Source organism: Haliaeetus albicilla, chromosome 6 (assembly GCF_947461875.1).
Source record: "Haliaeetus albicilla chromosome 6, bHalAlb1.1, whole genome shotgun sequence".
Classification (NCBI taxonomy): domain Eukaryota; kingdom Metazoa; phylum Chordata; class Aves; order Accipitriformes; family Accipitridae; genus Haliaeetus; species Haliaeetus albicilla.
The window spans coordinates 46,480,682-46,492,471 of record NC_091488.1 but is presented as its reverse complement, the minus strand read 5'-3'; the positions used below and the strand labels follow the sequence as shown (position 1 = coordinate 46,492,471).

General features: G+C 46.7%; 1 long non-coding RNA gene across 1 annotated transcript; it reads left to right on the top strand.

Annotated features, from left to right (window-relative positions):
* The first annotated feature begins 27 nt into the window (after window positions 1-27).
* Window positions 28-732, top strand: LOC138685740 (uncharacterized). Its single transcript, XR_011325165.1, has 2 exons — window positions 28-330; window positions 470-732. It is a non-coding gene; the product is annotated as an uncharacterized lncRNA (long non-coding RNA).
* Window positions 733-11,790: the final 11,058 nt, after the last annotated feature.

The window sequence follows — 11,790 nt, the reverse complement described above, 5'->3', positions numbered from 1 at the left end:
TCCTTCCTTCCTTCTTCTCCTGCCCCTTCCCCTTTCCTCCCCCCTTCCCCGGGCGCTGCTCCCGAGGAATAAAAAGCCCCTTTCAAGTGTCCGTGGCCGGGCAGAGCCGGAGGAGGAACCGGCGACACGACCTTGGCGGGTCGTCCCCGTCCCCGTTCCCGCCCGGTGCTCTGTGAGGGGAGCCCTGCCCCGGCCTGCTGCTGCGGCTGAGGAACAACCTGTCCCGCCGTTCCACGCACGGCGGGGACACGGCGTCCCGGCCAGCGGTCCCGCGGAGGGCTGGTCCGTGGCTTTAATGACCGATTTGTGCTTTTCAAGGGCAAAGCCGAGGTAGATGGGGGGGGGGGGGTGGGGTGAAATCTGCAAGAGGGTCGGGGCTGGGGCAGAGCAGGCAGTGGCGGCTCGGTGATACGCATGAGGTAGCGTCACTTTCGCTGGTTCATTAACTAAAGAAATCGTTCGTATCCAGAACTACCTGGCCCAGCCATGAGGAGGAACCTGTTTCACCCATCTGTGCCTGGGAAATCGAGGTCTCCCAAAGTCTCGCCGCGTTTCCTCAGACCACCGAAATGAACGCCCATAGCCAGACCAGGAGCCCCTAACACCCCCCTGCCATTATAACGGTGGAACCCCTTTCCCAATCCTTTCCCCCAAAGATTTCCTCTCAAACGAGCTCTCTCTGAGGTTTTCACTTCTTTCTTTCCTTTATGAATAACCTCCTTCAGATCAGTCCTTGTTCGGAGTCGTCTGTCACTGAATTTCGATCCTTATTGGAGTTAGAAGTGGTTTGGTTAGTGACTCAAAACACACAGCCGCTTTTACCTCTTCATATTGCAAAATACCATGCTTGAAAAGGGCAAGCAGTACACTTTTGAGGCCAGCAGTTAAGTGACAGCGTGTTAGGAACAGCCTTGTGACAGCTGCTCGTTACAAACCTACAGCCACAACCTAGAGCTTTCCTCGAGCCCCGTCCCGTGACAAAAAGCAACGCAAAGCAAAAACGTCGTTTCTTCTGCAGTTCTAAACTTAATTATACCTCAAGTAATTTATTTTGAACTTTCATCAAAGGTGAGTTGCACAAGGTGGAAGGGATGGGGGGGAAGGAACTAATTAATACTGTATCAAATGCCTATTACAAAGCAGCTTCCCCAGAGCATTAGAAGTGTCCTTCTGGGTCAGACCGACAGTCCGTGCAGCTCCATACCCCATCTGGGGCAGTGCCATAGGAGATGCCATTTAGTGGAGGGATGCGAGCTCTTCTGACTTGTGCCATTTGTGTGTTTTATGCACTCAGATAGACCTGGAGAATCCCCAAAGAGGCACATCAGCCTTTTGAACCAGCCTTGTAACCTATGCATTAACGATTACACAGCATTGGTGCTTACAATTACCATTACAATGGAGCTATAGTCCAGTCACTTTGTAGAGAGCATGTTTATAACTTGCTTGACTTACATTACTGTTATTTCCTGAAATTACTCAGTAACAGTAACAGACCATCCTCCAAAACCACCTCTCTCTTTCTGGAACTGTGCCTCCATTTATCGGAATGACAAAAATGATTTTGCCCCTGAAAATGCCCATTTTATACTCATTTAAGTTAACGGCACCCACAAGGCAACCAGAGCCAAATTTGGTAGAGCTGATACTTAGGGATTCTCTGATTTCCACAGTATTTAAAAGCATTTTAAACTGTCTTCAACTGATCTTTGCAAAACTTTTTGCTTTGCATCTTTTTGCTGGGTGTGAGACAAAGATGACTCACATTTTTTGATTTCTTTTGACTTGAGGAATAGTTAAAAACTCAAACATTTGGACTGATTTGATGTATCTGAATGATGGTCTAAAGCAATTTTCTCAGCATTTTTGTCATGGCTGACAATTTCCATCACCATGTTGTCTGGGAGAACTTTTGGCCTTTGCCAGTTTGGACAAGAATAGCAGATAATTAGGCATGTATTGTATGTTTTATTTTTGTATGTATATAAATGATGTACATCATATATCTGTGTATCTCTATATGCACATCTAGGTACATATTTGGTTTATTTTTCGGAAGACTTTTTCCATATGTTGGTTTTTTTTTTCCTAAAGAATGAAAAAACCACTTGCTGGCTCTTTCACCCTTTCCAGCTGCCGTGTCAGCCATGATCTAAGCAATTCCCTTTTCCCTCTTTCTCACGCCGGTGAGCTGCTCAGGCTGCTGTACGTTATCTGCTGTTGTGGCACACCTCAGAGCACGTAGGTGACTTCCAGTTGCTTCAGTCATGTGAGTATCACGCTTTGGCATGAGTTTGTAAAAAGTCCTTACGTTTCTGTGGTCACACAGATGTGCTGCAGGTGGATTGCCAACTCACAAAGGAACCAAAAATTTGTTTTTAACATTTCTCTGACCACAATTACCACTTGATTCCCCAAATACTTTAGAAACAATGCAAACAACAAATCTCCTGTTGCCTTCTCAGCTGCCAGGTTCAATCTCCATTTGCAGAACGTCAGAATTTGCTAACTCTTCAAGTTTTTTTGATTACTTTCGTCTTCCCAGCTTTTGTTCTATTTTTTTCCAATGCGTAGATGAACTAGATCACTCAGGTGACAATCGTCTGACCAAGATTGTCAGTCATAACTGGTACCATTTTCCTCAGACACGCTTCACTGTAACAGAAGATAGTGACATGGGATTATTAGTGTCGTTTGCAAAAGTGACTCCTGTTGATAATTTGGGTAATGAGATACACTCCTGTCTCAAACTCCCCTCACCACAAGAATCTTCTGAGCATTTTGCCCATCCACAAGTTTCTGGATATTTATTTGATGTAGTGACCTATCAAGGTGAGTCACACCTGATGGAACTGGTTTTGACACTGATGGTTTTTTCCCCTACCCCCATGCAGGTTCAGCAATTATAGGATAAATGGTCTTCTGAAATCCCAAGTCTTGCATTAGGATGAAAGATCTTCCATCAGGCACTACAAATCCTTTTTGGAAGTTTTGATTCATAGTATTTACTTCACCTCTAACAACATTTTAAATCCAAGGAGCTTTATACTGAAAAGATCCTTTTCCTTCAGATGCTTGTCACTAGGTCCTTCTCTTTTGAAATGGGAAGCACCCTGTTGTTCTGGGCAGTGCTTCTATATATTGTATTTTCACAAGGTGAATGCATGATTGCTTTTTATTGCAACCGAGCAACCTTTGAGTACACATGAATCATTTTTTATGGCACCGAATTTGAAATGTTTCCTTACCAACTATGTCTATTATCTGCCCAGGTAGGAATGTGATAACGATCTGTAGTGCACACACAACATTTTAAAATAGAACAAACTTTTTTCAACACAGTGCTACTGTGGTGGGTCAAAACCAAAAGTCTCTCCCTGTCTGGTCTGGATTCCAAGTGTAACAAATTATACATGTTTTTGAACTACTTGAAAGACCTTTGATCAGTTTACTTCTTTTGTATATCCATATATGCAATTGTGTTTTTCTTCTGCTGCAAGGTAGAAGCCAGTGATTATTTCTTGATTAGCTGTATTTTTCTGCCTTAAAACTAGCAACCCAAACAATCAACAAATAGCAGCACGGACGGTGCTCTAAGTTTAACTGAAGTGTTTGGCCAAAGAAGCACCAGCCTAGTAGCTGATAAAAATGGATAGACGTGAGGCTATAGTTTGTACTGCTGTTGCTCTTCAGCAGGGCGTTATTTACCCAGGATTCATGGACTCCCTCAAGGCAGAGGTGGTGATCTCTAAAGAGGATAGTTATTAAAAAGCCATCAGGGATTTGCAAACCAATCTAACGGGCTGTTGAATGCCTTCTCCCTTGCTACTGATGTAACTTGCTAGGCAGCAGTGGTGTCTGTCCCAAATAACCAGAGATACTACAGCAGCAAGAGCATGTCCACGTACACACTCCCACTCCTTTGTGTCCCGAGGAGGCTGCTTTTCATGATGCAAAAGGGAGTGCTGGGAAAAAAATGAAGCAGTGTGTGTTATCCCTGTCTTTTCACATGAAAGGTGGGAGATGACAGGGTAGAGCTAATGTAAAGAATATTGTAGGACTGAGCAAATCGTGCTGGAAACTGTGTGGCGGGAACCCAGTCTCTCTTCCTAGGAGAATGAAGTTAACATGAGAGGACCCAAGAAGACCTGGATGGATCCTCTTTTGTTGCTGTTTGCATGCTGCAATGCGGTACGAAGCCCGGAGGAGAGCCTGGGTAGTGGCTACTCATGCTCTGCCTCAGCTGGCAAATCTGAACTAGCTCCTGAAAAATGTAGCTGACTCCCATCTGTTGTCGGTATTGCAGGACGAGGGATATTGCTTCCTGCAAATGCTGAATCAGTCTGGGTGCTGAAGCAGCTCAGCGACCCAGACCCTGTGGTACGTTAGCCATACTGCTGTGTGTCCGAGTCAGCTGCCACCTTCGCTGCTAGTGACCTGGCCTCCATGAGAAAGTCACCGAGTGCTGAAAATGGGCCTTCAAGCTCTACCTCTGCTGCATATTCCCTAAACCCAGGGTCTCATGTAGGATCACTCAGCCAGATCGACAGCTCCTCAGATCTTAGAATCATAGAATTGTTTAGGTTGGGAAAGACCTTTAAGATCATCAAGTCCAACCGTTAACCTGGCACTGCCAAGTCTGCCACTAAACCATGTCCCTAAGTGCCACACCTACACATCTTTTGAATATCTCCAAGGGCCGTGACTCAACCACTTCCCTGGGCAGCCTGTTCCAATGCTTGACAACCCTTTCGGTGAAGAAATTTTTCCTGATATCCAATCTAAACCTCCCCCAGCACAACTTGAGGCCGTTTCCTCAAACCAGTCCTACTGCAATAGGACCGACTGTGGAAATGGCCAGATGAAAATTCTCACCCCCTGGCATAGCTAAGCTGAGACTAAAGCCCATCTGGCAGCTGGATGTGCACTCTGGGCTGAAACAGCAGAGAGCAGAGCTATAGAACTGGATGTCAAAACCAGTGATTTCTCTGGCTGCTTTGTCCTGAGGGGCAATTAATGAGTGGGGAGATCAAGGTGGGAGCATCCTGGAGTTCCTCTCTTCCTGTTCTCTGCAGCTGAAATCTTTAATTTCCTCATTCCAGCCCTAACAATTATCACAATCACCTGACTCCCCATGCCTGTGCCCCCGCCCCTTTTGTGATCTCTCCTGCGCTGTTCCTGGAAATCGGAGGTGGATGCAGCCACCTCAGACCAGTTTTTCTTCCGACACCTGCTGCTCCCCAGCCAAGAGAGATCACGGGGTTGGGTCTGGTCACCCTCTGAGCCCAAAACGGCACCTGGCACAGCTTGGTAGACACAGATGCTCGCTGCTGCCCACCTGGAGCTTTGCTGGAGCTGATGTTAGGACAACCTAGTTGATGTTTACCTCCGGTTTTGATGCTGCCCCACATAATTCTCCAGGTGTCCTCCTCAGTCACTCCCATCTCAGTGGTTTCATGTTGCTTCTGCTTCTTGGCTCTGCTCTGGTGATGGTGATCCTCTCCTGCTCTGGAATATAAGTTAGAAGTGATGCCCTCAAAAAGGGAATCCACAGTGAATTAAGCCCTTACGAAGAGAAGTTAATCCATAAATCCCATTTCTTTTATGGGTAAGGCCAGATTTCATAGCCAAATGGCTTGAGGGAACACTTCCCACCACACCCTTCTCAAAAGGCAGAGCAGAAGGCATCACCCCCCTTTCCCACCTCCTTTTTAATTGTTCAGACATGTTCAATTCATTCCACTGCTCGAGAGGTTTTGTGTCTTCCCAGGCACTATGACCCCTCAGAAGATCTCAGGCTAGCGGTGACGTGAAGCTCTGCAATGGTTCATGAGGCAAAGAACCTAAATTTTTCTCAAGAGGTAGCTTGATAATTTTTCTTTTTTGCTTTTCATCCTTTCTTTTAAGTGGAAGAGGTCAGCCAACGAGACATGAATCTTAGTCAAGCCATGTGACCACTTCTAGTGATACTGAGAACAGTGAGATTTCTTCATTATAGTCACTGTCGAATTCTGTCACCTCTTCTTTTAACTCTATATCAAGACTGAAACTGTTTCAGATACATCTCACATATCAGGAAGTTTATATTCCTGTGCAAATTTTGGGGTCAGGAAGGGGGTTTCCTCAATTAAGACCCGGGGGGTTGCTGGGTTGTTTTTTAGAGAAAGAGTCTTCCCCTGTAGCTTGAAAAATGGTCCACTTCCTAGAATCCACAGGCTCCAGGGCCTTTTGCCTTCCAAATCCCCTGCCAGTAAAGGATCTCAAAGTATTTGCAGCATACCTCCTGGTATGAGGCTGCACATATTTATCAGCTGAGGCAATTGATCTTTCATGCTAAGGACTTAGTAAGATGCTGATGGTATTTCATGGGAGGGCAGATGTGTGAATGTGATTTGGATATATACAAAAGTAGAAAAGAAGAGAAAACCAGCAATTCATAAAGAAATCAATACTAAGCAAACCCATGACTTCAGAAGTGTTTGAAAAAGAGGACAAGAAAAGAGTAAAAAATACTACTGAAAACAGGGGAAGGAGAAGGAACTGAATGGAAAGAATAGCAGTGAATGAACTCAGAAAAAAAGAAAAACTTGCCCTTTCTCCCCATGAACTGCACCTGGTTGTGGTAGGAAGGCCTGCATTGCCTAGTGACACTGAAATACATGCTGGCAAGTTACTTATCTCCCAGAGCATGACTCATGCCAGACAGTTTGCAGCACGGGAGGCTGAACTTAGTCCACGAACTCTTAAAACAATGATGTATTGCCTTTCTTGCCTTTGCAGTCATTTTCCCTTCCTTTGTTGTACCTTATCATCATTGGCCCAACATATCTGGACCACTCCTCGGCTGTCAATCAGCATTGTCCAGTGCTGCCCTGCTTCACTGACAGTCATTGCTTTGACCCACCACATGTCAATGTCACTGTACCATACAGTCCTGTGCCACTACTCTTCACTGTCATCCCTAACCCCTTCTGCCACCTCTTGTAACTCTACATCACTACATCAACCCTACCTGTTTGGGCAGTGTTGCTGTTGTTCCCTCTTACTTCTCACTCCCCCTCTCAATGTGACATCCCAAGGCTCAGGGTCATAATCCTGTTTTCCCACCTGATGTCTTCACTGCTGCTGACATCCTGCCCTCTACCTCTTGTTGTTTTCCATCCACTTCTCTTCTTCCCATTCTGCTTTGGCAGCCTTTGTCGTTTTGACCTGTTGCCTGTTGTTGATGGCCTATACCAACACCTACCACAACTGTTTTCTTCTGTCTGTCCAAAAGTGCCACCCGTTTTCTATTTTCATCTTCATGGCCTGAATTCACTCTCTTGTCACCCTTTGCCATCCTTACTAATCAGGCACGCTCATGAAAAATGGGATGAACACCTTTCACGTGGGATACAGAAACCGTTGTTCAGTGGGGTAAGGGAAATCATAAATAGTGTCTATCAAAAAATAGCTGAAGTTGTCTACAATGGGAAAAGTAGAGAAGGATATAAACTTTGGCATGTTGCAGGTAGAAAGACAGGTCAAACAAAGCTTCAAGGAACAACTAGTAAAAGGAATCAAAACTAACATTAGATCTTTCTTGAAACGTATCAGGAACCTGCCAGATGTTCTGAAGGGCAAACTGGTGATCAGGCTATGAGAGGAGTGCACAGGAGAGATAAGGCCATTGCAGAAATCTCTGCAACTGTGTTAAGTATTGAGTGACGAGATCATCGTGGCAGAACCCATTCTTCCGCAGGGTGGGGTTCGCCAATGAACAGGTCTGAAATTGAAGCAGCTGTGGAAAAGGCTGTTCAACACTGACAAAGCAAACAGTAACAACTTGCTGTGAGCAATGGCATTTGTCCAAGAGTCTTAAAGGAACTCAAAAATAAAATAGCTGAACTGCTCTGAGCAGTGCATAATCCATGCTTACTGCCACTGTGGTACCTGAGGAGGGGAAAATGGTGAATATGATGGCAATTTTTAAAGACTGTACATGGGCTCAAGGGGAGAATGGACAGCTTCATGGAAAAGAAATCTACACAGGGTGACTAAACCACAGAAACCACATTCAGTCAGGAAGTCCGTGACCTGAAAGTGTTTGAAGACTGGAAGAGTATTAATGAGAAGTATGGTATGTTTGCCCTGTTCATCTTGAGCTCTCCTTGAGAAGGAGAAAGGAGGAGACTAGAGGAAGAGAAATCAGGGAGAAATCAAATGCTTATGGTGAGGAATGAGTGAAGAGGAGGAAAGGATAGGGTGAAAACATAAACCAGAAACTTAAGAGGGGTCACAAAGCCCAGCATCTGCAACAGTACCCACTGCTTCCTGAAGGCATCTGCCAGGTGGTGGATGATGCCCTGTGATCCCCTGCATAGAGTTGTAACGGCACAAGGGAATAGAAGTAGGCACCAGGAACACTCCTGCAATCAAATATTCTCCTCCTGGAGCTGCAGGTGGCCAGTTTGGCCAGGGGCAGGTGGTGGAAGAGGTTCTGGGACTTGTTTGGGCTTCAGATGAAGAAAGCATAAATAAAAAGATGAGAGGTGAGTACAGCTAGAGTCTAAGAGGGTCTGGAGGAACTAGAAGAAGGTCTGAGCCTGGCACATCACTCCATGATGCTTATATCCCCAGTGGGCTGTGAAATCCATACTGTCATATGCCAGCCTAAGGGAGGTGTGTGCTGTGGTCTACCTCCTGAGGATTTGGGTGCGTGGTTGGATGAATGCTGCCTTGTAGCATCGGACCCAGCTGGGACCTGCAGAGTGGTTGGCTCTTGCTGTAGGATGTAACGGGTATTGTGGTCCAGGCGGTTTGACCCAGCTACTGGTGAAGGGAACAGCAGTGACGACAGAGGGGGGTGTTTGTGTCAGCACCAGAAGTAAAGTTGCTGGTGATGGCCCTTTCCTTTCTCCTCTCCCAATTCAGGGGTTGTAGGGGCAGAAGGAGCTCCCAGTGCTGCAACCCTTGCATCTACCTGGGCGCATGGGTGGGGATGGTCCTTATTTCTCTGCTGTCTCCCCTCACCAGGAACTGCTGGCAACTACTGCTGGTCCTGGAGGATGAAATCAGCCCCCTCCACTCCAGATGGGCTTATTGAGCTTGTCAGTTAATTTTTCATCCAGAGGAGGCATCTGCCATTTTTCAGCATCTGCTTGTCACTCATCGAAGGAGATGCATGGGAACCCACCATTCTGTGTGCTGTGCTGGGAGAAGCTGAATTTTCAGCTGGCCTGGGAGGAGGAGCATGTTTTGGCAGCGGGTAGGAGCTGGACTGACTTAGTGTGACACATCATGCTCTGGAGGGAAGTATGTGTCCCATGCTTTTGTCTGGGACACAAGTTAGCAGGTAGTTGTAATAGAGCTGGAGGCTTTGGGAAAAGAAAAGCCCAATCCTTTCCCCTTTTCTTCTTTCTCTTTTCCCTTTTTCTTCCTTCTCGTTTCCTCTTTTCCTTTTCTTCTTTCTTCTTTCTGTTTCTTTGGGTTTGGGGCATTTTTTTGTTTGTTTTTGTTTGTTTTTTCTTGAGAGGGATAGAGTGTGGGATGTTACAGGAGCTTCATTACCCATTGTAGGAAGACCCTAGTTTTCACTGGGAGACCTTCACTGGTGGGGTGAGCGCAGGAGGAGCCCCGCACAGCACCAGCCCCCCCGGCCATCCTGCCGCGTACCGCCTCCAAGTCCTGGAGGGAAGCAAACCTGACTGCACTTCTTGTTTCACTTTCGCTCTGGCAAAGCAGAAGGGAAAAAAAGAACTCCAAGCCTTAAATCTGTTAACTTTGGCTTTACCACACACAGGACACCTGAGGCAGCAGGGAAGAGGGGCACCGTCAGGAGCATCCCCAGACCTGCGGCTGGGCTGCTGTTGTTGGGTCCCATTTTAAGTCAATATTATATCAGCCTTTCGCACCGTGCTTCTGCATGCAAGCTTATCTCCTCCGGACCTCCAGTCACCTCTCTGTCCGCTTCCTTTTTAGAAGACTTCATCTTTGTGGAAGACTTTATCTTCGTGAAAGACTTGAAGCTGGTTTGTTTCTTCTTTCCCCCTCCCCACCCTGTAAAACCTTCAACTGCAAAGAAGACGGTTGCTCTGCGTTGGCGTGAACAAGCCCTCCGAGCCCGACAGCGTGTAATGCCACCACCAGCTGCCAAGTCAGCCCTGGCTTCATGGGAAAAAAAACATCACAGGGAAAAAACCAAGCTGCGAGAGAGGAAATGGATGAGCTCTGATGGTATTTTAACTATTGCCTTTCTCCACCTCTTTCAGACACACGGTGAGAAAATGGCTGCTTCTCTGCGCCTCTCTTCTCAGCTGTGCTAGCCCTGCAGTAACAAAACTCACCCTTGCGGTGGCCTGCTATAATTATGTATACACACCTGCAGGAAACCATGATAACCCCCAGCCACAGCTCTTCCAGTACAACTTCCTGAGCATCTTGTGCCGGCTGGACACGGGTTTTTAATACAGACTTACCCCTTGCATCCCATTTTCATCCTCACTCACCACTTCAGTCCTTCTTGGAAAAGCCTCATAAGGAATATTAATTCTTCCTGCTGAAGTTATGCATAGGAGCCCTGAGCTGTCAGACTTAGCCAGCTGCTCTGGCTAGCTCTCCCACTGCTTCACCAGGGTAATGTCACACACCCTGTGAGTCCCTGCATCCCCCTTCAATCAGGGATGCACTCATCTCTGCTCCCCTGGCCCTACATGTTATTATCTGGCATTACCTGTGCTCTCAGAGGGCACCCACATATTCCCATCAGCCGGTGAAGCAGAGCACAAGCAACTCCTTCACCCCAGGCAAATGCAGCAGCCATGTCTGATAAGGCAAGGCTCCTTTCTCTGATTTGTTTCTCTACGTGCTCCAGCAGAGCCAAAACTGCATTTCAGCAGATTTACCCATTAGCTGTTGGTGCAGAGGAGCTGGGGGAGGTCTGCAGCCTGCGCTGTGGCTGTGAAACGAGTTGTGGGTTACAACTGCAGAGAGGCTCCAACACAGCAGTTGTGATAGACTTTGTTTTGCAGAGCACTAAGCCACTCTTGACTGGTCTCTGTAGTCAAATCCCTCCAGGTGTCCGCTAAGCTTGTGACTCTCTTCCATTCTCCAGGGCTCCAATCCATTGCATGCTGGCTAAAAGGAACAGCTATGGTAAAAAGTTGTGCAACTTACTGAGCTAGCTTGTAAATATAACTTTACCATGTAAGTATCATGTTCAAGAGAGCCATTCAGTGATGCTGCAGCTGCTGGGAGAGGGCTGTGTATCTGTTTTCCTAGGCAGGGAGGTGAAAACCAGTTAAATAACTATGTGATGACAGATAAGGAGGTATCGATGGGCAGAGGCCCAGACAACAAGGGGAAAGAATATACTGGTTGTGATGAGAGAAGCAGCAGCAGACAATACCAGTAGTCAAAGGGCTATCTGGTTTGGCTAAGGGAAGCAGGTGAGGCCAGGGAGGCAGATGCCTGTGTACTACCATATTTCTGGGTACTACCATATTTCTGTGTACTACCATAATCCCGGGTGATGCTGTGGAATCAGACAAGTGACAGTGGGAGGAGGTCTCCGATCCAACCTCTGGCTCAATCAGGTCACCATGATTTTGTCTGACCCGAGTCTGGAAACCCTCCAAGGGTGGAGATACTGCCACGTTCCTGGGTACCCCTTCCAGTGCTGCATTACCCTTCTGGTAAAAAAGTAATTTCTGAAGTTCAGCCTGAACCTGCCAAGCTTCAACTTGTTGCCATTGCCCCTTGTTGTATCACCTGCTCCTATTGAGAAGACTTTGGTGCCATTATCTTTGTAAC